The sequence below is a fragment of the Solea solea genome, chromosome 2, assembly GCF_958295425.1.
Source record: "Solea solea chromosome 2, fSolSol10.1, whole genome shotgun sequence".
NCBI lineage: Eukaryota > Metazoa > Chordata > Actinopteri > Pleuronectiformes > Soleidae > Solea > Solea solea.
In genome coordinates this window covers 19,811,353-19,837,965 of record NC_081135.1, presented here as the reverse complement: position 1 = coordinate 19,837,965, position 26,613 = coordinate 19,811,353, and the positions used below count along the sequence as shown (strand labels likewise).

The window sequence follows — 26,613 nt, the reverse complement described above, 5'->3', positions numbered from 1 at the left end:
TTAAACCATATTAAAACCCTATCCTCTACATCTCCATCTGATACCAATATAGACACTTATTTGCGCCTTGCTGTCATGTCATTGGAGGCGGGCACATTATGGAAATTGAAATAGAGGGGTTGAGGGGAGCAGGACTACGCTCAGTGTGAAGCGGCGAGGGTTCACTTCCCATCACCCTCCAAGGAGAACTCGCTTCAGCAAACTCCAAAGTCCCTCAAAGTTCCCTAATAGCAGAGCTAGAGCATGCACACCCAGCTGTGTGCATCCAGTCACTAGGTAAGGGTCGGGCAATTAGCATACTCCTCCCTGCCAGGCGAGTCGCATTGATGCAGATAAATTATCATATTAGATTTACCCTCCTCAGTTCAACTGATTGGCTCCCAAATTGTTTTAGATAGCCGTCATTAATCCTTAGCATAGGCTAAGTGCTTTGGCTTCAGATCTGATTGCATGGAGGTGCCTAGGGTCAAATTAAAAGAATACTAATGTCTGAACTCCATCTCATTTGCAGTGTCAGGATGCTGCCTCTATAATAGGAAACAGAAAAGAGTCAATTCCCATTCATCTAATGTCAGGTTTGGAAACTCTCAAGATGGTAATTGAGGTCCAAGGACATCTTCTATATTGTTAATTGGCATGTGTGTGTGTATATATATATATATATACATATACATGTATATATATATGTGTGTGTGTGTATGTATATACTGTATGTGTACACATTTCACAATATTTCAAAGACAGTCTTCCCAGACTATGTATCCCCAAAATCTTCCTCTTCATTTATCATCATCATCGTTCTAAGCATCATGAGGAAGACACTTTCATGAACTTCTTATTGATATATAAAAAAAGCAATTGAATCAGTGTTAAAGCTTATTAAATGTATGCCAGCTATTGAATACATCCCCACCGCCACCCACCCCACCCCCCCAGCTGCTTCAAATATTCCCATGTCCAGGAAGACTGACAGATTTATGAACATAGCACATCTGAGGACCTGACCCACAGTTGAATGGATCCGTGTCACTCCAATATCTTTGTAAGCCAACCCTGTTTGTTTAAGGCCCACAGTGCTGGCACCACATGAGGGACTGCCTTGGCGCCTTGGCTGTCTTGGCTCCTGTGGCCAAAGTCAGCATCGGCATGTCGTTGAGAACTTCTGATGGAGATCAAGGGATAATCCCTATCTTTCTCACACACGGAGAATTCACATTCATTATATTTATGCCCATGTGTACTCAGTACACCCCTAAAATCTTCAAAAACACAGACTGAAACATACTCTCTTACATACTTTCTGCACATATGATCAGGCACAGTTCTCCTAATAGCATCCTATCATCCCATCATGCCAACTAGTCACGCAGACCCAGAAGGAGAGCAATCTGAGCAGGGGCATCAGCAGGTGCTGATGTCAACGCCTCTAAGACAGTGGAGACACAGTATAGCCAAAATAATAATCGTTAGATCCCGAGATCTTAGACCAACCTACAGCAGGGGGTAAGGAATAGTCTCTCTGATGGGATGACATTCAGATTATATACACCCAATGCTAGCGTCTCATTGAGGAGAACACTGAATCAAAGACACGGAAGGTATTTTTTCTGATAGTTTCTCAGCAGTAATGATCCAAAGCTCAAAAACTAAAAAAGAAGACATGAACTGAGCTTCTGCACAGTTCATGTGGCAGAGATGCTGGTATGCTTCTGCTTTTCCTCAGTCACTGTGTGCAGTGCTGGTGACAAAACACTGCTATAGTGAGAAACACAGAGAAAGTTGTGTGGAGTTGATTGTGTGGCGCTTAATCAGCACTTTGTGAACTCATTTGACAGACATTAATTGTCATTTGTTTATTTTAAAAGATACGCACTACAACATCAAACTAGTTAGCCTTACCCAAACTGATCTAAAGTGTTTCATGATAGTTAGGAGCCATTTTACGTCTGGTAGCCATGAAGTATGGCCTATATTTTTAAAGGTTTTGCTGCTATGTCTAAATATATGAAATTACAGCACCTATAATAACAAGCATGATTAGAAATCTACAGTAAAGGCAATTTACTGAATTCAAGAGCTGGTCTTGGATTGATGGAGCGTGACAGGAGAAACACTGAGCAAACCATGTTAACTGTTAAGAAAGTATATTTAAAACACTAAACATGCTCTTCAGGATATTTTTTCCCTGCCGTGTTGCTGAGCTCCAAAACACGATGCAGTGTCCTTCAGCTGGCTGCAGCTGTACGTGTGACCACATATATGTGTGTTAAGGGTGTGTTTCTTTAATTTTGCCTCGCTCGTACCTGTCATCTGGCAAGGCTAACCCCTGGTAGCTCCCCGCCAACTGCACAAATGCACACACACATACTCGTTGTAAATCCCCGCCAAATGCCCGCCCTTCCATCCCCCTCACACGGCAGCCGGTGTCAGCGAATCAGCTGAACCGTCTCCGCCCCGAGAATAACCCCCTGACAGACAGCCCTAGTGGCCTCCCCTTGTCACCGCAGCCTGCCTGGAAAGTTGACAGCCAGGGCACAAGGTGGTCAGGCTACTGTACGCGGGAGTTTACGCTGGGTTGGGCCTGGAGAGGATGGGCCTTGGGGTAAGGACAGAAGAGGGAATCATGATATACTATGTAGAGTAAGGATATAGCTTAGGATGTGGATGGGGTTATGTGAGTATGAGATGGGGATTATCATAATGCTAAAGCTAAGGATAGAAGCAGGATTGATGATCTGAGTAGGGAACGTGCAGCCTGGGCTCAAAAATATATCAACTAATTTAGAAAAAGAGCTCCAGTTCATCAGAAAGTAGGGATTATAATTACATAGGTCAGCTCCTGTCAAGGTTACTGCTGTATAGTACTTTGCTGGCAGAGTTGAGTGGTCAGTCCCTGCAGAGCAAAGATGGAAAGGTTCAGTTTGGCCCACAGCCGGGATACTGTCATTCCTCTATCCTCTCTACAACAATTCAGACTATACACTTATTTCTCCTCTGACAAGCCGTCATAAAAAAACAAAAAAAGAAATGTTCAAAGCAAGAATTCCATGTTGCATGATGTTTTTGTTGAGTTCTGACAGATAGTTGACATGCCATTTATATTTAATAATTTGGCTCAGCTTGAGGATCATTCCACACTGGAAAAAAGGCATAGAACATTACAATACATTTGATTCAAAAGTGGGACGTGGGTGACATGACAAAAATAAGTACAACGACTGCATCTTCCTAGTCTCCTTTGTCATGTGGATGATGAAACCCTTTTCTAGCTGTTGGCCTTTGAAACGAGTACACACGTGCCCATGACACACATGAAATTTTAATTCTTAATCAAGGGATGCATACGCCACAGTAAGTGACGGGGGAAATAATAACAAGCATGTAATAAAAGCAGAATATCTTGATGAGCACATGTTCAACTACAAAGACGGCAGTCATGTAGTAAGAATAAGCAGACGTGCTTTTGTTTTGAGGGCACTCATATTTTCACTCCAATTTAAAAATGTCTTATCTTTTGCTTGGTTGCATCAAACAATGAAAGAAATGTGCAGCCCTTCAGGGAAATAAGCACCATATCCACGCTGCATTCTCTGAATGATATTAGCCTTTTTCATAAGAACAAGAGGAGAATTTTATATGTTGTTGTCCTATCATTATTTTAAGTTAGATAACACCAACAAGAGTTGCTTAAAAGAAACAGTGATAAAACTGTCTTCGCACCCTTTGCTCTTTGGCAAACCTTCCTTGATCAAGATTTAAAGCTATGATGTTTCAAGGAGCCATTAATTCTTGGTTTTCAGGGGGAGTTTTCAGATTTCTGAGAATTGTCAGAGAACATGAGCAGCATAAGTAGCTCTGTCTGAGCATAAACCTAATAATAACATTAATGTGCATAAATAAAGGCAAAGGGGGAAGGATCAGCACACAGCTTAACAATACACAGCTTCTGATTAAGACAGAGCTTCCAATACAATTGTAAAATCAAAGAGAATATCACTTATCATCAGCAATTTTTGCTTTTCAACGACAAGATATGATAGATAGATTTTCAATAAGACGATTCCTAGGAAAGGCACAAGACAGGGAGAGAGAGATGGTGAATGATGGTGATGTGAGGCTGCAGCTCATACACATGCACGGAAACACACAAATGCACACACACAAACACCAACTGTGTAGATGAAAAGAGATTGTCACATGCCAGATTCCCAGCAGATTGTACATGCAGAGATCTTAGATCTTAGCTTCTGTGCCTTTTGACTTGGAGCGCATAGGGGGGGGGGGGAGTACACCCTCACAAACACTAGCTGCAACCTAAATTTGAAATTCAGGATCAGGATTATGGGATCAGTCAGACACATCTCAATTTCCAAGGTCTAAAAAAGAAAAAGAAAATCTCCTTCAGGAATTATTCAAGTTATATTTAAGGACTATTTCAGTGGGGTTTCTTTGAAACTCACCAGTGAGCTTTGAATAGAATCAGAGAGGTGCTAATGAAGCCATCTGTGAAGATAGATAGATAGATAGATAGATAGACTGTAAATACATTTCAAAGGTCAGAATTGGCCATAGAAAAACCAATATGAACCTATAGTTACAATGACGGCAATCATTCTGCTGTGCCTGATCATATTCGGCATTTATGCCCCAGGAATTTGCATCCCTAAGTTATGAAGGACTCAGAGTTAGAGGAGCATAAGGTTCAGGCAAGCAAGTCAAAGCTGAGCACGGTGGGACAGCACGGCTTAAGCCAAATACATATTTATGAGTAGCATCCACCCACAAGCCTGACTTTTCAAACCCAGCCAAGCTCAGGCAGGTATGTAGGCACACAAGCTGGGCCAGAATAGGGCAGGCTGATTGGGCCAGAATCTGCAGGGGTTTGTGTCTCCACTCAACATTAGTTACGTAGCATTGTGTCCACTCCTTTCAATGTTGTGGCTGTCAGAGAATGCATAGATTTGTGATGTTAATACCACAGATGTAAATGAAAGCAGAAATGCTGTAAGCTTTTTGTAATGGTACATGTGGCGGGTACATGGACACAAGGAGAGGGATGAAAGAAGGGTCGGTGGAGGATGTCGGACAACTGTTATTTTTAAGAGGATTTCGAAGGTGATTGGCCTCTGAATAATTTCACTGCCACGTATCCTCCCCTTCCTGCTGATATTCCTCTTCCATGTGCTCTCATGGAATTTTCCTCTTCAAGGTCATTATGCGAGTCCTAAAGATCTGGCCATGCAAGAAAGGAAAAAGGAGTTACTTGGATAGCAGTGACTTGGAGAGTAGAGCAATGGGTCAGTTATTGACTGGCTCATCGAGAATGGCTACAACCACCACAGTTTGTTCTCCTTCACCCACTTCTTCAAGGCAACCTTTAATCTCTCCCTGTGCCTCCTAGTCCATGCCTTTGATGTGGTGATGCCCTTCCTTCACTTACTCAATATTTGATCTATCTCACTTCATACGGCTAAATCCAGTTGAAGTAGATTCTCACAGACAGGGTTCCCCCACTCTTCCTCTGGTTCTTCCTCCTCTTTTTTCTCCCTTCCTCACAACGTGTTGAACAAAATGACCACCTAACCGACTAAAGAAAATCACTTTCTCTTTGTCATGAAACACAGAGTGGAAGTTAGTGTTAATTGATAGAACAGTCCAATAAGTCTACCTCAACACGCGGTACATGGATTCATCTACTCAGATGGATGTGTAAACAGGTTGAAATCCATGCAGCTTTTACATGAGCGCTCTCGCTCTCTCTCTCTCTCATACGCACACTTTCACACACACTGCTATGTCTTAATAAAAGTCAACCAGCTGCTGTGCTCCCACCCACCCATGTTAAGCCAGAGGTGTAAGTATCAACTCTCATCTCCTCCCCGCCGTCACCCACAGACGGGCCTACAAAACAGAAACGAGATACCAAATTACTGCCAGTTTACTCCAACTGGAGACCTAACACATGTTGTGTAGGAAGATAGACTTTGTTGTCAGCGTGAACAGAGCTGAAGTTGTATTTCCATAAACATTACAGATGTTTCACAATGCAATAGACCACATTCTGAAAGCATGCGGTCCTAGCACAGTCCCCAGGCTACTGTTTACTGGCCATGTGAATATAATTGCTGTCATTTTATGGTGCACAGGACTCGGTGTCAGAGAGTGACCCTGCAGCCCGTTCCCAAGTCTTCTCTTCGTCACAATGGCGAGGAGACATCTACCATATGGCCTCGCCTTCTGCATACTTGTCCCTGCATAATCACAAGACCAGTACTGTATGCAGGGCAACAATTCAGCTGCAATATCAGAGAAAAAACAATAGACCCTCCAAAAGAACCTTTCCCATACTGAGAATCATGAGTGTGCTTTCCTTTCTGTTTCGCATAGACCTGTGTCTGTGCCCCTTGTAATGAAGAAAAGCCAAAACACAAACAAACAACCACTAAACAAATAACAAACAAACCCCAGATTTGTTTCAGTCACGACTCTGTTCAGTGAGGCGCTCTCCCTCCCACTTAACAGCAATCAAGGATTCCTGATTACAGAGCAGAGGGTTTGTGTAACACTGAACCCAAACCCTCCACTATTCTGTCCCGCATTAGTTCCACTTAGTTGGGTCCCAATGACCTATTCAATGTAAATGTACTGAGCAATAATGAGTGGCGGACCGCAGCAGCTCCTTTATGGGTGAGTACATCCAGGGAGAGTGAAATGACAAGGCAGAAAGAGAAGTGTTCAAGGCTTTTCAGGATGGGGTGTTTAAGCTGGGTAATGATGGGAAAGTAAATGACTTTAAAGGAATAATTAAGCTAAGATAAGAAGAAGGGCCAATTGTGTCTCAACAGACACACCTTCAGATTCATTAAATAAAAACAGTGTCAGTCTACCATTAGGGAAACATGGGTGAGTGGTGGTTTTCTAAACTGTGATTTCAACAAAGGACTACAGAGGCGGAAAAAAAGCAGAAATGGTACTGTAATGACAACATGGTGGACTCAAAGGTAAAAGACCTGCAAATCCATCTGAATCACACCTCAAAGCTATCCACACTGTTTTGATTTAAATGTCATTTACTGAAAACAGGACTCAAATTAATGAGTGAGGTGAACAAATGAGTGCATCAGAGACATATTAATGACTTAGGTGTTAAGAGGAGTGCGACAGTCGCTTCTTTTCTTCAGCTCAATTTGGCAAGAGGAGGTGTTGAGGGAAACAGGCTTTTGAGGAAGCGCAATGTCGGCAGCCAGAGAGTGTTAAGAGAACTTGAGTCAATCTGTTATGCTCTGGGACTGCCTCTCATATACTGCTTTAGCTTAATGACCCGAGGTGTATCTGTACTGATCAGTGAAGGGTGTTTCATTTCCTTTTTTCATCATTTTGTGTGTGTTTGTATACATATATATACATATACATATATATATATATATATATATATATACATATATATATATATATATATATATATATATATATATATATATATATATACATATATATATATAATTATTTTAGAAAAACTATAAGTCCATATACTATGAGACAAATTTACATTACATTTCTTCTGTGGTACACAGTAAAATCTGTGTTGTATAATCTTTTACATTACATCCACCTGGTGAACTGGAATGGAACCGCTTGTTGTGGCCTTGGGTTGTTCATGTTTCAGAGATTTTTTGATTACCAGGTGACATGATGGAACCTCTGGAGTCAGTGATGAGTTGAGTTGAAAGATTGTATGGAAGACAGCTCAGATCTGAGGAGAACCAAGACGATGCCTGACATCCGGACAGTAGGGCAACTTTGTCTGATGCATATAGTTAGTAAGCCTTGAGATAGTGTATCCAGTCCAGATGCCTGGGGCCTTGCTATCTAGCGAGTTAACTTAAAGTTGGCTGAAGATTAAAACGTTCTCTCACAGGTCACACGTCAATATGCAAATGTGCATAAACTTGCCTGGTCTTTCAATAGTGTAAAGCCAGACAGCGGAATCACATTCTCTATGGGGCTGAGGCTGTACCTGTATACGTCCTTAGGGTGCTGTTTGATGCTAGCTAGCACCTGCACATGACTCCCTTGTTCTCTCTCTCTCTCTCTCTCTCTCTCTCTCTCTTTCTCTCTCCTGCACCTCCCATCACAATCCCCTTGTAAAAACCAGGAGACAGGACTGTTACCTCTGAGACAGACACCAAGCAGATCTCAGGTTGAGCTCCCTGTAACCATGCGGCAGCCATTGGAAACAGATGGTCTCCAAACAGCCTGTCATGTTTACTGCTGCTGCCATAAAAGACAAGAGTCCAACAACACGCTCCCTCAGGAGCCCCACGGGATCGCACAGGGGCCTGCAAACAGCTGCCTGGGGAGCCCACTGGTCCTGCACACTCACTCATGGACACACACACACACAGATTCACACCTTGAACTGACTCCTACCTTAACTACCATCCAAATGCCTCTATTACCCAACATTCTCTCTCGCTCTCTCTCTCTTTCTCTCTCTCTCTCTCTCTCACACACACAAACACACACACACGTGCACGCACGCACACTTAAATACTGACACAAAAACCACCAAGCATGCACTCCAAATGTCCTCCGCCAACCCGTCCGGACATGCTACATTTACTGCAATTAAACAAGCATGCCATTTGAATATCTGATGACACCTTGCAACCTGCTCCATGGGCTCTGAATATAATGGTGTCCCTGTGGAGCCTGGGAGAAATTGTCCATGTCACAGTTAATGAAGGGAATTTGCATTGTTATCTCAATTAAGGGCAGCCGAATAATGAAGCTCACTTCTGAATTAGTTAATCGGCAAAAACTTGTACAAATGTGTTTGCCTGGCCCATAGGTACGGCGCGTGGATAATGTATACTCTTCGGGGTTAGTGGGGTTACGTCAGCTGGAGGGGGGGCGGACAGTAATGAGGCAGGTGCTACTGGACACTTCTCTTCCTCTCCTCAGGAGCTGAGATGTTACTCTGACCTCCCAACGCCTCATCCTCCATCTCTTCCTCCCTGTCTCGCACACGCCACGTCTCCCTTGCCTCTCGATTAGCTCTCTTCCTGCTGCCCCTTTCCTTCACTCACTGGCTACATCAAATACACAAACCAGTGGCAGATAGCAGATTGGAGCTGCAAACCCAGCTGCTTTGCCCCCACACCACATCACCTTCCCTCACCATCTCCTCCTTCTCCCTCAAGACATCAAAACTGACCCAAGCTGGAGCTTCTGTATGGAAAGCCAACTGCAAGGTAAGTGATGAAAGAATTCTACTGAAAGATTTGTTTTCTCTACGTATTGTTAGATGGATATAAAGCTAAGCTGTGGCATAAAAGGATAACATGGAGTTTGGGCTCTCCATTGTTCTGCTGTGACAGTTTAAGTGGCTGTTTTGGTCTGGTGTGAAACGAGTACGCTTGTTTGTGAGAAGTGTTCAAGTGTATTTTTATAAAGAGTGACTAAAGGCCATCACTAAAGGCTTGCACAAGTGCTCTTTTGCGCTGAGGGCCTCAAATGGCCGATGAATTATTTATAACAGGCAGGACATGAGTTGATGTCAGTGAACGCACACACACATACACACACAAATGTGGCCTCTGAAGGGGGTCAGTGTGCCAGACTGCCACAGGCTAAGCAGACAGCTCAGAGTCAAAGTGCACTGTGCAACAGTAGCAAGAACAGGACTGGTCAAAGGGGAAATGGATGGATTCATTGCTGTTTTCTGCTCAATCTACTAACCACTCAAGCTCAAGGGAACACAAAAACAGCCTGTTACAGCTCTAAAGAAATCACAGCTACCGTTCAGTGCACAGGTGTGATGGTATCCACTGGATCAGTAGAGCTTCCCAACGGGAGCAAAAGCAAACAGACATTTTTAATATTTTAGTATGTCTCACAACAACGTAAATACAAATTCCCCTCTGTCAACAGTGACAGTTGTTCTGCATGACAGGATTCACAATAACGGCATAAATGTTGCGCAAACTCTTGCATATCATGGACTTCTCCTCTACAGTAGGTACACATGGTCACAAATAAAGGCATGTGTCTGCATAACAGTGATGGCAAAAATCACAGAAATGATCTACATCTTCTGATCTGTTACTTCCAAATACATATATATAAAAGGGATTAAACCAAACTATATGCTCTCTCTTTCTCTTTAAAAATGTACTTCTTCTTCCCTGCACTCACATGTACAATTACAACGATAATCGATGAGGACATGTACAACCCTGACAAAAACAATGATAAATAATTAATTAAAAAGTGCTGTTTTCCACAATATTAAACAGACAGTAGATAAATTTCTAGTTCACGGAGTGCTCAGCCTTTTCAGATAGGCTGTTGCGTTTGTGACATATGGCAATGGCATTCCCAAGAACCTGAAAAGGACATGAGATTGGTAGCATGGCTGCTTCGGCTGACATATCTGTGGGAATGATGTGATGGATTCACGTCAATGTGGACAAGAATCTTAAAGGAAAGTTCCCAACATCTTGAGAGCAAAGTAAGGCTCTATCCAGAATAGGTATGATGTTCCCAATAAAGTGCTCAAATGATGTACATGTTTAATTAAATTTAAAGACACTGAATTATTCAAGCCCAAGTTTTCCCAGTAGATTGTTCATCATTCTCTGCAGTTTGGGATCCCAAATTAAATCATTGTCAACCCATAAAAAAAAAAGAAAATCTTTCATCAAGCTCAAATGGAGGATATAGACAGAAGACGGAAAAGAAAGCAACAACAAGAGGGAAGAGGAGACCAAATCATATGAAAGAAGACAGGAACAAGTAAATGGGAGAACCCAGATGAAGAATGTCAGCTCTTGGTTTCAATAATGGTTAAGTCTGAAGCAAAACAATGTGAATGCGGATGTCAGTAATAAAAGCTTCATTAAAAGGTCAAAGGATGTAGAGGTCACTCAGATGGATTTCCCCCACCTCTGAACTGTCACACTCATTCTCTGCACATTCCCAGCAGCCTCTGATGCAACATGGCATCTTAAAACAAGCAGTTTACATTGAAAGGTCAGTCAGGGGAGGGCAATTTGCTGAATATGTAGAGTTAAGATGAAGCAGGCATCTGAGTGACACACACACAAATGTGTGTGAGGTTAATATATAAAATTGTTTCCACAATCATCCATACTGTAGGTAGATGCTCACATGCAGTGCATACAGCACACACACACACATGCATTGATGCACAGTTTTAATATCTGTCTCTCACAATGCACATGAGGTTCACAAACAGAGAAACCAAAGAAGCAAGAGAAATCGACAAAACTAAAGTTTCAATACAGTTTCAGATGCATACAAAGTTAGATTTCCATCTGTGTAAAAGAGTCACATGGAAGGTTAATATCAGATGGAGGTGATAATGAAAAGCCTATCAGGGCTAAAAGTGAACATATTTAACACCAGTCTTTAATCAACATGACCTGTGATGTACTTATAAGAAAGTGTACAGCTAACAACACCTCTTACTAATTAATTAAGTTTTAATGAATTTTATAATGAGCTATAGATGTTGTTGCAAGGTTGAATATACAGTATATATGTGTTTTAATTATGTGCGTATATGTGTGTGTGTGTGTGTGTGCCTGCGTGTTCAACTGCTGTGTGTGTTCCTGTTCTGATATTTACTTCCTCCTCACACACACAGCCACAGTGAACGGCTGCTTGATTAATTCTGATCCACTTAATTAGAAGGCTGACGATTTCCCACATGAATACTGATAACACGGGGAACTGCTGTCATTGACTGTTATTGACTGATGGGTTCATTAAGACCGAGGAACACAACTGTAGAGCTTTCTTGAAACTTTCTTGTATGAAATGTTAGAAAATACACAAAATAATGATACACTAAAAAAAGCTGATCATTACTATGTAACACACACACATATGAATCAAAGCACTGCGAGGCTAGGATATAAACTGACGTCAGATAAAGACACTTGTGTGAAGAGGGTTCAGTGGTTGTCACCCTCTTGAAGGCGTGTATTGCTAAATCTGTGTGAGAGCTAAAGTTAAGTCCCAAAATGAGTGCTAAATTAGGAGCAGACCTAAAGCAACAAACATGCTGTATGTGTTTAATTGTGTCTGTATGTGGTTGCGTGTAGCAACAGTGTTCCTTCTGTTGAAGCAACACATTATGTGCAAGTGTGTGTGTGTGTATGCGTGTTCTGTTGAAACATAATGTGAGCATCAGCAGGAAGTTTTGACAGCTGCACGTGCGCAGGTGTAACTTCTTTCAGTTACACGAGCAGCGAGATGCTTTCACGGCTGATGAGAGAAAAATTTCCCCGTATACTGCAACCTGACAGAAACATGCAGAGATGCAAAGCTGCTTGATCGCGCTGCTGAAAAAGCATGACAGTGTGACTCCTGTTCACTTTTATAGAGCCTATATACGTTATGTTTGTCAAAACAGCCAAACTGGTCTACATCTATTTTGCTTATCAACTTGTCTCCATTAGGCTCACAGCAGCACACAAAGTGAACAGGTTAATAGTGAGAGTATGGGAGGTATGTGTGTGAGGGCTGTGGATAGATGTGTTGGGAGTGTAGGAGGTCAGAGGACACTTTTCCCCAGTGACACTCTCCAGTCGGGTAGACAGTGCTGGTATAGACCACCGATCTTCATCCCCACCAACAACTCCTGCTGCCAGCAACTCCACTAAACAACGACTTAATTCACTTACTTTCTCACAGAGCCTGTCTCTCTCTCTTTCTCTCTCTCTCTATCTGTCTTTCTCATCAGTGTGCAGATTCACAGATCAGATCAGATCAGTATAAACTCCTTGACAGCTCAGTCAGGCTGGCAACATGTATTTCCCTTCAATCCACATATTTGAAAAGTACACATCCAGCCTCTTGCAACTCAAACAGAATTTATTTGTGGAGAAAGTGGATGCGTGACACATGTTCTAAAATGGATATGGACGAGATTGAAATTACTGTAATAACCACATGTTGGCTTTGACTTGCAACTTCTCAGCTTTCAGAAACCGTTGGGATTATTCTGATAGCACAAACTGTCGCGTTATTACAGTAACGCAAACGTGTCTTCTGCAATACGCTCGGTGTAAAATATTTTGACAGAATTTAGCTGATCGCAGTACTTCATCATACTAATTAGAATGTCCGTCTGCTTCACTATAGGGGCACAAATGCATACATCCTCCCTAAGTGAATTGGTTGCACTCCTCTTGTCTCCTACACACATCTCACACAAATCAACTTAGCCAATATTGAAAAGTCTTGATTATGCGTAATTCTGATATATTGCTTTGGTTCATTAGGAAAAAGCACAGAAACCGGGAAATATGATCTATTTCTGTGTTGCTCCCTTTGCCATTTTGGCAGCTCCCACTCACTTCTACAAAACCCATTAAAAGTGAACCTTGCACCTTCATGCGTACAGAGACACACACATTTTGGGTAAATCAAAAAATGTGAGAACATCTGGGAGGTCAGGTTTGGCATCGAGTTCCTGCTTTATATGTTTTTTTGTGGGGAGTGGGGGGGATTTGGGTCATGCATCAATCAGAAGAAAAACAAAAAATTGGAAACAAACAATTCTCTCTGGAGGAAAGCTGCTTCATTCCCATCTGAGAGAGGTCGTTTGCGTTGTTCGACATTCCCAGTGCTTCCCACAACCCTACAGTTGCGCTCCCACCTCCTTTGAAGTCAAGTGGAATTACTTATGACACAATAAGCTGCAACAATGAAGCAACAAAAGAGAAGGGAATTTAAAGGTTATTCCAAAATTTTTTTTTTACCAAAATATTACCACAAATTCTCAAGGAGCCATACATTTTTACTCGACCAGTGTAAAAGGCGAAGATCCAAAATCCAGATTTGGTATCACTGAGCTGTCGATCAAGTTTGGAAACTGGAAGTGTATGATAGTGTTTTTAATATGATCTATGATTTACATCTCATCTAATTCAGGCTTGGCAGAGGGACTTAACCAGAGCTCCCACACTGGCTCTGAGCCAGGCTGGCGCTGTGACTTGTCTTCTCACAGACAGAGGGATGAGGCTGGGACATGAGGATGGGAGATGTGGGGGCCTGGACAGACGCACTGCAGACACAATACTGGCTCTGTGACAACAGACAGTGATCAAGACAATTCTCCAACTCCGAATACAACACACTTTCATTCACACATGTACGTTATCTGTAGATTAATTTATTCTACTGCATGCCTTCCACAAATGAAAGAGTATACGTTCAGTGCATTATCCCACATGCTGTATGATACCTTTTAGCTTATTGTGCAAGATAAGATAATCAAGTTTAATCTCAGTTATTAATTTTAAAAATAATTTAAAAAAAAAAACATGTTGAAGATGTGTTAAAGCAATTTAATTTATTTCTTTTCATACCAGAAGGTCACCACGTTAAACCTGCCACAGCTCAGTTTTCCTTCATTAATAGAGGAGCTCACTGTCATTGGACTGTGCTTAGCAATTATTGTCATAATCACACAGGGTTATGTATATTTTACCAAAGTTGTGTCAGTGTAGATTCCCTGGTTTCTTGTATCTATATTTGACCGGCTGGTTACAAGATTGAGGGAGACATTTGAACATAAAACACTGTTAATAGTCAGAGCATCATTAAGGGATCTTTCCTCATAACTGGCATCGCAGGGGGCAGAGGAATGATCAAGAATAATGTGCGGTGCTTTGTAGCCACCCAGGTCACAGCCTGCATACAAATCTGCAATAAGGAGGGGAGGCAGGGAAGAAGGGAAGACCGGGGATGAGGCGGGAGGGGGTCTCAAACGATAGGTTTGCAAGTGGAGAGACAGGGTGAGGATAACTGATCTCAATAAGGCGAGTCACTTTTGTGTAGCAAGTTCAGAGATTCTGTGGGTCCTTGTTAGGAAGAGGTGGAGGGAGGTAAAGGGAGGGGAGGCTATTTGGGAGAGTTGGGGGAGAGGTAACAGGATAGAGAAGGGGGAGTCTTGTGCAGGCTGAGGCCCAAAGCTGTATTCAGTGGGGGTAGGCTGCTCCAGCTCCAACACTACTACAAAGCTGGACTCCTAGGGTTCATGAATAAGGCGAGGAAATGATCAGAAAAAAGGGAAAAGAACCCTGAGAGATGTTTATACAGATGGCCCACTTAAAACGATGCAAGGACACAGAGAGAGAAAAGTGGTTTTAATGAAACTTCAGATTCGGCAAATAATTGATCTTCATTTCCCCCCACTCACAATCCCAGCAGAAAGGTGCTAAATTTGATGTGTTAAAAGTGCCGTTTTAACAGACATTAAAAGATTCTGGTTGTTTTAAATCCTTTAGATTGAATTAAATTGACATCATGAGAAGGGCCTGGAAGAGAGGGAGTGGGAAGGGGGGAAAAGGAGAAGCATGCAATCAAATGGAAGAGGTTCAGAAAAGAACTGTGGCGCCAAAGAAAATAGATAGCAGGGGACTTCTCTCCTCCTCCAGCTGATCTTAAAGGGCCACTGAGAGCCTTTGAGAAAGAACATGCTACTCAGTATTTTTAGAAATTTCATTTGATGGGATTCTGGCAAACATTTCTGCTCTGGGCCTTAGATGTAATATCAAATGTTACTTGCTAGGGACAAGATGATGTTTTATGAATTTAGTGAGCATGAATTATTAATGGCCAAAATGCTATGAAATATCTAAAATGTGCGACTAATTATTTGATATGGAAGACAGAAATGAAAGGTATTGCTTTTGTGGTTCCTTCAAATTAAGTCTGATTATTTGACCGTATCAAACCTTCGCACTTGAGTTCCCTCATAAGAAGGAAAAAAGCCAGAGGAGATTTCAAAGGTTCCCTGTTGCATAGACGAGGCTTAGTGAAGGTTTTCAATGGAAGGGCAAATAAGGTATGAGTTGAACTGCACAGGCACCATATTGTGTGTGTACAGAGAAATGGCATAAAGAAAATTACCAAAGCTACAGTTTAGACGAAAGGACAGTGAGACTCCTGGGGTGAGCTTCACCATATTAATGCTGCACGGTGTAGGTATACTGCCAACCTTCTACCTATCCTTTATAATCATAATCCATTTCCACTGCTATTGTCCTCCATGGAAAAGGCTCACTCCATGGGATCACCAAATGAGAGAGAAAGAAAGACGAAGAAAGAGCAATAACAATGTGGAAATACTGTGCATGTGTGTGTATGTGTGTAGCTCTCACCAACTGAATGCCTGTTAGAAAATCCCCCTGAAACCAACCTGCCTATCCCACCCACAGTCTCCCCTCGGCCTCACCCAAACCTGCCGAGGCCTAATCATACGCTTGAATTTCTCTGAGATGACATGACCATAGCATTGTGGCAGTAGCAGTTAACCACTCCACCTCTGGAACAAGGAATTAGATTTAGGATGGCGATGAAAGCCAAAGTAGCTTGATCTGGGAGTTCTGGTGTTCCAGTCATTTCTCAACATTTGAGCTGTGTTTATTAACCTCTCTGACGCATCTCTCTCTGAGGCCTGTTTGCTTGTGACTGTCTTCCATGCTCAGGGTGTCATTACTGAGTGAGTGAGCAATAGCGGTTCTGCTTGGCTGACGAGGGTTTTCTGGATTATGGTTAATCAGATGTTGGGTATCTCAGTGAGAAAAATCTAATCAAATGGTAGAGGATATGGTTTGAATATTTACAATATTTGGGATCAACTAAATACTGTATGGCCTAAGGTGTAAATGCAGTGGGCACAAAACATATTTTACTGCTCTCATTTTTGTTGTCTTGGTATGTCAACATTATACGAAAAGCAAGAGGATATACGGCCTCAACCAAGACGCAGTCTTGTGCTGTGTTTGTGTGCCTGTATGTGTATTTTCTATAGGCGAGAATAGTGCTCACTTAAACCCAAACATGCTGACCTCTCTAAGTGTCCTGTGATTATGATAGCCTGCCATTACTCCAAACACTTCAAGTGAACACACTGTACTGCTGACACACATTCATGCACCACTGTGGCATCAACAGCTCACCAGCATTGATTTTCACTTAAGTCTTACAGGTCCAGCACACACCTCTAACCCCCTACCATCCACAATATTTACCTAGTTGTCAACAGGGAATACCCTATTGTCAAGTTGTGGTGACAGATAGGTGTACAATGTGACTGAGAGGCCTATCCTTTGACATCTGTGCTGGTTCTATTCAACTGGGCACCACAGGGGAGCCACATATGAGATGCCTTCTTCATTTATGTGTTCCTGCGTGGTCTCCATCCACCTATCTGTCTAACTGCCCTATTTTACCTGTTCTCGCCTCCGTCCAACTATTGTCACCTTCTCTGGGTTACGTATATGTTGGCGACAATAGCTGCTTTTCAGTCTCTATGATGAGCTTTCTTTCTTGTCGTTAATAACTGTAACCTCCATGGCCACAAACAAGAGTTGACACAAACCAAGACCAAGTGTGATTCTTTTTGAAGACACAGAAGTTTATGTACTGCACTAGTAGGTTCAAGTTCCATTTACCTCCAAAGTTGGGCCTGGTTCTGGACATGGACGGATTGCTGTGACCGACCCACCAACCAACCCGAGAGAGAGAGAGAGCAGCATGTTGAATTCAAAGAGCGAGCACCAATGGGGAACACAAACTTGTGAATCAAAGATCCAAAAGGAATATTTTCGTGACACTTCCAACCACGGTTCAAATCGGCACAAAAACAAGCTTCTGGAAGGTTAATTTCCAATTAGTATGCGTTGGATTTTTCATCATGATGCAGTTGAATTATGGCAACTGGGAAATATTGATCTTTAAACAACTGAATTACTGTAAAGTTGGTCATGCTTAGGTTGCCAATATTTATAAACTATAGATGTATCTATAATAACTAGACAAAACACTCAACGAGCACAAACCTCCGCTAAAGTACCACAGTTTCCTACAGTGTCAATATCCTCAACCCCGGATTGCCACCACGGTCTAATAGTTACTTACAGGACATTCACACTTTTAAAATGATGCTGCTCACAACCAGATGAAAATATAATCTCCTTTAATAATGAAAAATAATCAAATATTCACACACACATTTTTCAACATGGAAAGCAAAAGAAGAGAGATATTTTAGTCCACCCTTCATCTACTACTACACCTGTTTGAGCCGATCAGAGTCTCGCTCTCACTGTTGTGGCAAGTAATATTTAATATTATAGCAACCATCTTACCTGAATATTCATGGATGGCATGTTTCCAAATCTAGTGGTGAAGGAGAAACACAGGCTAAAGAGCAGATTAAAAACAGGAGTCAAAGTCCTGGGGAGGGACCATGAAGGAGCGTCTGTGTGTGTGTGTGTGTGTGAGAGACAGAGTGGTGGGGGGGCAGATTTTAATGCGCGGTCAGAACCAAATTGATTTCAACACTAAGTGAAGGACAAGGAGTGCAGTGCTCGATTCCAAATCAATGACACAGTCCAAAATGTCTGCCTTGCTGAGTGCAAGGTTCCCAGATTAGTGTGCAAAATGCCGAGTGGCACAAATTTTGTCAGACACACACGTGATGAAACAGCTAGGCTTATTCAGGGAGAAGATGGACACTCTGACAGAACCAGACTGGCCTTTCCCTTATGACTTAAATTATATTTGTATTTCTTCCCATCATTTTACAAGAAAAAAAAAAACCAGAAGCTATAGTCTATAAATTTGCATAGCATATGCAAAGGAGTACTACTTATGGGGATCCTATAGAGACCAAAGCAGTGGGTGTGATGGACTAATTAAGTAGGGCCTGTGTACTCAGACATCAATAGGTTCCATTAGACTGCACATAGCTTCTATAATGGCACATCCAAGCCCAATCATAGAGGGAATTCTGCTGAAAGCACACCTGCACATAAGCACACACTGAAACGCATGCACGGCTAAGATATGATAACATGAGTTGAAATGAGATGAGATTGGATGAAATAAGAATTTTCCCATTAGAAAATTGTTGTGCCGTCAACGCAATACATTTTATATTTTCTAACATTTTCCACTTTTTTCACTTCATGTGCAGGTGACTTTCACTGGTTGCAAACAAATGAAAATCCAAAAAATATTGAAAGAATCGCAAGGAACCAAATTAAAGATGTGAATCAATTTACTCTCTTGACTGGTTAAAGAGATGTAAAGACGTCACACAAAGAGAAAGAAAGAAGAAACCTCTGAGTGGAGATGCGTGCAGAAATTAAAATGTTTCATATTGAGCAATACGAAATGAATTGGGCGAGGCTCGAGGAGTGAAAAGAAAAATCAATGGATCTCTGGCTGTGGTGAAAGGACGGCATCACGAATGGGATTTGCCAGTGGGGCACAGCAGCTGCCAAATAACCTAGAGCTAAAGAATTACAATAATACTGATGAAGTGTGTGAGGGCTTTTAGAGGCATTGCTGGAAAATTGCTGGGATGAAGGCATAACAATGCTGTCTAATTTGACTGCCCTCTGTAACTGCTCTGAAAAGGCCTGGCTACAGATGTAACAATATGTTCTCCGACTGCTAAAACCATGAAGGAAAGGCACATCATGAGTTAGAGGTGTGTTTTTGCATCTATTCGCCGCTGAGAGGCATTAGTAAATATTTATTTTTTTATTTTACATTTTCATAATCTGTGATCAGTAAACCCTCCACCACTATAAGTAACTCCACCCGTGATCATCACCTGTCAAGAAAAGAACCTACAGTCCACCCTGCAGAGAGAGAGCAAGTGTGCCACACTTCCGCTGTTACATTTCAGCATGTAGCTGTATAAAAAAGCAAAGGAGGAAGGAGGGAAAGATAAGATGGGGTGATGAATAAAGGGATGAGAGGAACAAGCTCCCATCATCTATTTTTATGCTGCGTTTAATTTACATTTTCTTTTTGCTGCCGATAAAAGCAGACAGGGAACACAAGGACGATGACACCCAGAGAGCTCCCCAGGTCAGAGGGCGGCAGTTAACCTGTCAGAAGCAGAGTACTGATTAGAATAAATCTACACACTCACCAGAGGTCAGCTACAGCCTTTGCTTCTGATCTGATCCACCACTCTCTCAGCCTGTGTCTGCATATGCACCAGCTATTCATTGTGTGGCTGTGTGTCAGTGTGTGTGTGCACATGCATGCCAGAGTATGACTTAATTTAAATGAAAGCATGGATATGAACTAGTGTGATGATATGTGCATGCATATTTCCTTTGTGGAAAATAATTAAATTCTTTGTATAACTTCATTTCTGTTTTACTTTGTATGTATGTATGTATTTCATGTTACAACTCCTGTATTTCTACTTTTCTCTAAAAAAAATGGTGAGTGTGGAACATTGAAATATAAAAAAAAAAAGGCATGCAGTATAGCAGTGTTTAGATCTCACGTCGCCTGGTGACATTCACACACTGCGACTCAAAACAGATGGAGGCAACAGCAACGTAAAGCAAGACAACTGCAAACTGTTGAACGCACGCCCACAAACTATTTAAGCTGTGAATTGCACCGCTCAAAAACTTCCCATTGCAGTATGCGTCACCATTGTACTGGTGGTGTATACACAAGCGCTCCCTCATTAAGGTCTGATAGTATTGCTTGACAGAGTCTGTCATCAGATAAAGGATGCAGCATACAAATAATGTTACATCGCTTCTGCTCACAAAGAACAAAGAGAGTTCAGAATAACAACAACAAAAAATCCCCAAAAGTTGTGCACTACAGCTTTAACTTTACTAATGATGTTCTAGGGTTCCAGAACACAGGTTTATTTTTATTAGATGTGAGTGATATTGTTCTATTCTATTCCAATTCTTTCAATCCAAATAAACAAAAAAGTTCAAAGAATAGCTGTAAAAATAGTTTAGTGATAAGTCTACCAGCAGCTATTTATCCTAGGTCCTTGATGCCTCTGGAAACTGACATCTACAAAAATGTAAACCACGAGGCTGTTCACATCTCCTCTTTAATGTGAGTGGAAGGGGAGGGCCTGCACTGTGGGATGGAAATCTAACGCACATAAACACTAGACTTCATCTCTGGGGCTCAGAGGGCAAGACCCTGCGGCCCTCTTACAGAGGATGAAAGCACTATCCCTGAATAAAAGAGAAAGGCAGCCAGTGTACACATACATGCACACTAGCAGATGCGTGCGCAGACACAGAATGCCTCATATAAAGAGCTGGAGGCTATCCCAGTGTGAGCTACCATGTGGGATGAGTCTGGGCCCACACCTATAGAGGGTGTAAAGCTGCTGCTGCTGCTGCTGCTGCTGCTGCTGAATGTGTAGGGTGAATCGAGGTTACCCACTGGAGAACTGGGAGGCCGGGTGTGCACATTAAAAATTAATCTGCAGCACATCATCAACAGATTGTTAATCAAGAAATGTACCTCTCTTTCACTTTTATTTTCAATTGTTTTAATTAGATTGTGTTTAGTTTTGTTCATTTACATTTTAGACATTTGAGGATTAATTGCAACAATTGAATAAGCTTTCTCCTTTTAATTGCCACCTTTGCCAGAAACAAAATGCTAATGAGTACAAGGGTCATCCACTGCATTCAGACAAAACATGGAACAAATATTCTGGTGTGCCTTGAATTTATATTTAGACTACAAACAACAAATAGTATTTGTTGGTGTCGTCCCTTTTGCAGACACTATGTCATTTTGCGTTTTTCAGTTTTTGCCTCCAGTCTTGATATATATTAAACATGAACATTTTAAAATGTTCTTTACCTGCTTTATTAATAAAGGTTGTAGATAAAGAGTAGACACAGTTGTGCAAATGTGTCGTGTGTATTGATGAAAAGAAAAAAGTCATTTAGAGGAGAAAACAACACCTTTGACTGCAATTATGTCCATACAATAAAACCAGTCATCAAAAATGTCAAAACTCAGAACTGGAGAGCTGAGAACCAAACAATAAAGCACAAATGCCCACTGGTTTCCTGGTGGTGTTGTATATGAGATAAATACACATTCACACAGGTGGCTGTCACAAACACCGTAATGGTTGCGTAGAGCTTGCTGCTTTTGGCTTGAATTCATACGACTACAATGGAGTCTAATGGTGATTTTGCTGCCAAGAAAATCCAATGAAATGATCCGGTCACTCCTCTGTTGTATCCAACCAAAGAACTCCTGCTAAAACTGTGTTCATATTACATCAACTTTGAGAAAGAAAATGGATCAGGGTTGACCATGTCATTCTCTACCCTGTTTGCATCTTCGCATCAGTATAATTTAGTTTAAAAAGCCAGGCTGGACATACTTCCCAAATATTTTCCAAACATGTTTTACAGCTTCTAGTCATAAACTGAGATCACAAGACAAAGTCTGTCTCCAGTGTACTGACAAAGCTGGGAAATAAAGCTTTCATGTTTCCTTTCCTGGCTTGGAATATTTTGCATATTAAAGAACTATTAAATAACTTGGTATCCCGGGCTGACTTCAAGTGTATTATAAACTCTGTGGTGAATGATTTCTTTACTAATTACATTTATTTAAAAAAAAAAAAAAAAAAAAAAAAAACACACAAAAAAACAACTTATTTTAGCTTCATTTATTTATTATTTTTCTTGAGAGTGGTTTTGTAACCTAAAATAGAATAAATAAATAATCCCCAAAAATATGTTTAAATAAACTGCTTTTATGTTATGCTATCATCCTGTTTGAAGTTGGGTGGAATACCACTCTAAATAACTTCACAACAATAGCTTCAAACATACACAGACACAAAATGTACACTCCTCGTTTGGTTACCAGAGAGCACTGCCTTTAAAATAAAGTTACATACAGTACCTTTAAATATTGTTTCGTTCAAATGTCCAAACTTTTTTTGTAATTGACTCCATCCTTGTTTTTTAAGTCATACAAAACATGCACAATCTATTTTAAGCCTGAGCACAAATACATATAAATAATCGTAACACATGTAACACACGTCTGTCACTCCTGAATGAGTCAGGTGCTTATGCAGCAGAAGCGGCAGCAACAGCAGTAGCAGCAACAGTAGCAACACATAAAGCCCACAGGTACAAACCTCCAGTCTTTTTCTTTTTTTCTTTGTTAGAGTCAGTCAGAAAGATCAGTGGTGTCAGAGCTATCTGGGCCCAGCCTCAACAGAAGGGGAGTCAGGTCAGGGGAGCTCTTTCTTCCTCTGACCTATTGTTCTTCCTCAGTTTGAAAACACACCGCAGCTCTTTCATCTGCGGCTCTGCACCCAGAGAAACAGGAAGTGTCTGCATCACAGACTCCATCCATCATCTGCAGCCAAAAGACCAGTCACATTTACAGACTTTTGACTCTCATTGTTATCCATCTGACATGACTGACTCACGCCATTACTCATGGCAGTATGAACATTGCTGTGATGATAATATCCTCCTACGCTGATGTTTTCAAACCCTCCTTTGATATTTCCACTTTTTTTCCCCCAATGCTGTTAACGATCTGTAATAATAGTTGAAAATATATAAATATTGTATTGCTGTTAAAACAATTTCCCCCTGGGGAGGAATAAAGTATTTCTATTCTATTGAATTCTATAAGTGTCAGAACCTCATATAACTTACGGTATATCCTTCTTTTTTTGAGCCTAACTGGAGCAGCCCACTCAGACAGGCTTAATTCTCCTCATCACCACTTCACCAAGCTCCAGGCCAACTCTAATAGCAATCAATGAAGCCCCAGACACAATACTTAATTCAATTTCCCTGGACCAGGTTTCTCATCAGGGCTCAAGGTCCTGTCCCCAACTGATAGGGCCCCAGAACATGTCTGGGAGAGTGAGGATTTATCCAGGCTGTCAGCCACCCATCTGTAATAGACACAGATAACCGGATTGTTAGAGAAGGAGGGAGAGTAGAGTGAGGTGAGGACCAGCTCACCTGCCTGCGTGCCCAAAGTGAGGCCCTCACTCCCAGCCGTGAGACACATCTCTCTCCCCCCTCTCTGCCACCCTTTCCCTCTCCCCCTCTATTACCAAAACCTAATCAAGAGACTCCGACTTCCACTTTTCAGTCTTCAATATGATTTCAAGACTTACTGTAGGTCCAAAAAAGGATGGAAGAGAGTTAGAAGGAAGAGGATTGTGGTGCATGACTGGGGGGGGGGGGGGGGGGGGGGAGGGGAGATTAACATCTGTGTGGCTTTGGTTCACTTACCTGGGGGTCCCCAGATGATTCCTGGGTGCAAAACGGTTTGTATCCCAAATGACAAAAAGTGAGAGAAGAGAGGATAAGAACAGAGGAGGAAAGGAGGCACCCTCCTCTGGCTGTCTGACAGCTGGTGACCCATGGGGCCAGAGGTTTGAGGAGATGGGGATCAAAGGCAAACTGAAGAGGGGAGAGAAGCAGTATGTGAACAAATATAGGGGCAAAATATATAGTCAATGATCTCTTTCTGTCTCCTTCGATCTCTGCCTACCTTTTTCCCCTTGCTCTCTTTGCACGGCCTTTCAGCTCTCCTGGACAGTAACCTGCTGTACACACCAGTCATATTTAATAATCCAAGGCTAGGGTGAGGCCTAAGTGTGCAACAATCTCCTACATGCACTGGGACAACAGAGTAAACAATACAAACATCAGAGACACAACAGCCCTCAGGCTCTTTATTCTGCCTCTCACACACACTTCACAGACGCTGTGAAGTGTGTGTGTGTGTGTACTTGTATTTGTTACCTCGTTTGGGACCTTTTCTGGCATAAACACAGGACCAGTAGTCCTCACAGAAACCAAAACCTGGTCCTATTGAGGCAGAGGAAGTGGTTAGGGTAAAGGTTAGGGATAATGCCACCTGTGTATGTGTGTGTGTGAGTGAGCGAGTGTATTTCTGTCTTTGTGAGGTCACAAAAAACATAGAAACTTATCTCTGTGAGGACATTTTGACCTTGTGGGGACATTTTAAATGGCTCTTTCAGGGTTTAGGTTCAGGTTACATTTTTAGGATTAGGGTAAGGTTTAGGGTTAGGCACTTTGTGGTGATGGTTAATTTTAGAGAATGCATGATGTCTATGGTATGCCCTCTCTAAGATGTAAAAACAGGTTTGTGTGTGTGTGACTGTGTTGGTGCGTGCATTCAAAGTGTTCCCCTTTTTTCATCATTTTGTGTGTAACATGCACATCCCAATGTCATGTTCATCAGCGTGAAAGCAGATATACTCGCTTCTCCAGCACCATTGTGGTTCCCCGGTGAGAAGACACCTTGATGGCAGATGCTGCAGTCTGATGGCAACTGAGTTATCCAAACACACCAAACCATTAGCTTTTAACTAACTCAACTCATGTACTCATACACACTGAGAGATCCAGATGTCTAATGCAGCACATATGCTCATTGGTACACACACATCCTTAGCATCATCATTTTCAAATCACACTGCTCAAACCAGCTTTTTCCTTTTGTCTTTGAAAGATGAAATCTCTGCCCCAGTTCGTGATGCATGGCAACAAACAAAGGCAAATCCATCCTTTCACAACTAAAGAGATAGGCAGTAAAAACCAACAGAAACACTGGTTTCCATTCCTAATGCATCAGACATGGTCGGGAGATGTTGTTTTGAATGGCGTGCCGGCAGTTGTCATCTGTCTGCTGTACAGCCAGTTAAAACCGCCATGGCAGCCAAGTCCATGCTGGTGTACAATGAGCTGGATGCTGGCCAAAATTGTCTCCTCTCTAAACATCACACATTTCAGATGGCCCTTTCAACTCACACAGTGTGGCGGGAAGACTCTGAATTCACAGAACAAAACAAAAAAAGCAAATCATTTAATTTCTCATGTGCATGAGATAAGAGTTTAAAGCCTGAGAATTTGCAGAAATATTTCAAAAATGTCTAAGTGCAGAGGCCGTCTAAGCTGAAACAATGTAATAGTGTCATCAGCGTGATTAATGAAGATGTCAGATAATTGTTTTTTCTTGCAGCGTTTCATTATTCTGTGTCCCCCTGCTCAAAGGCCTGAACTAAAGCAAGAATTCATAAAATATGTAATTTAGCGCTGACCTTTGGCAGAGTTCAGCAGGTCCCCATCTGTGTGTGAGGAGCAGAGAGGAGCAGAGAAAGAGAAGAATGATGACCCCTTTAACAGCTTGCCTTCGACTACCTGCTGATCCAAAAACACTGGGCAGACATGAAGCCCCTGCATAGTCAAAGGATCAAACACAGCCAGAGAATACTGCTTATTTCAGAGAAACAGAAAGACGGGGGATGGGGGGTACATTTTGTGCTACTTTGGCCGCTGGGGAAAGGAGGGGAGATAAAAAATAGAGGGATGTGAGAAAGCTGTACACAGTGCGGACGACAGGAAGAGCCACAACGAAACAAGAAGACGTTAATGGGTTAATGCCACCATTAGGGGGTAACCCGTACCTCAACTGCTGGAGGGAGAAGCAAACTACAAAAAATGGTGCCGTTTGAAGCCTAATCCCCTTTTACATTCTTAATTAGGAAACAAGAAGCCACAAGCCTCTTTGTTGTGCTGACCCACACATACTACAGTACATGCCTGTTGTGTGTGGGTGTGTTAAGGGAGGACATTTTCTTTGTGGTCTGCTGTGGCATTGGGTGAACACTATCATGAACTATATCAATCACCATGTGAGGTCATTTAGTTGTACATGCAATTTGCTCTTTGAGTGTCTGAG

At 41.9% G+C, this 26,613-nt stretch overlaps 1 long non-coding RNA gene across 1 annotated transcript in view; it reads right to left on the bottom strand.

The window, feature by feature from the left end:
- The window catches only part of LOC131454314 (uncharacterized), a 43,793-nt gene extending 18,715 nt beyond the window's left edge, over positions 1-25,078 (bottom strand). Inside the window, exons 1-3 of the long non-coding RNA XR_009238988.1 lie at positions 24,651-25,078; positions 24,397-24,524; positions 24,135-24,305 (exon numbers count right to left, since the gene is read on the bottom strand). This is a non-coding gene — a long non-coding RNA (uncharacterized LOC131454314). The remainder of the gene's footprint in view (positions 1-24,134; positions 24,306-24,396; positions 24,525-24,650) is intronic.
- Positions 25,079-26,613: the final 1,535 nt, after the last annotated feature.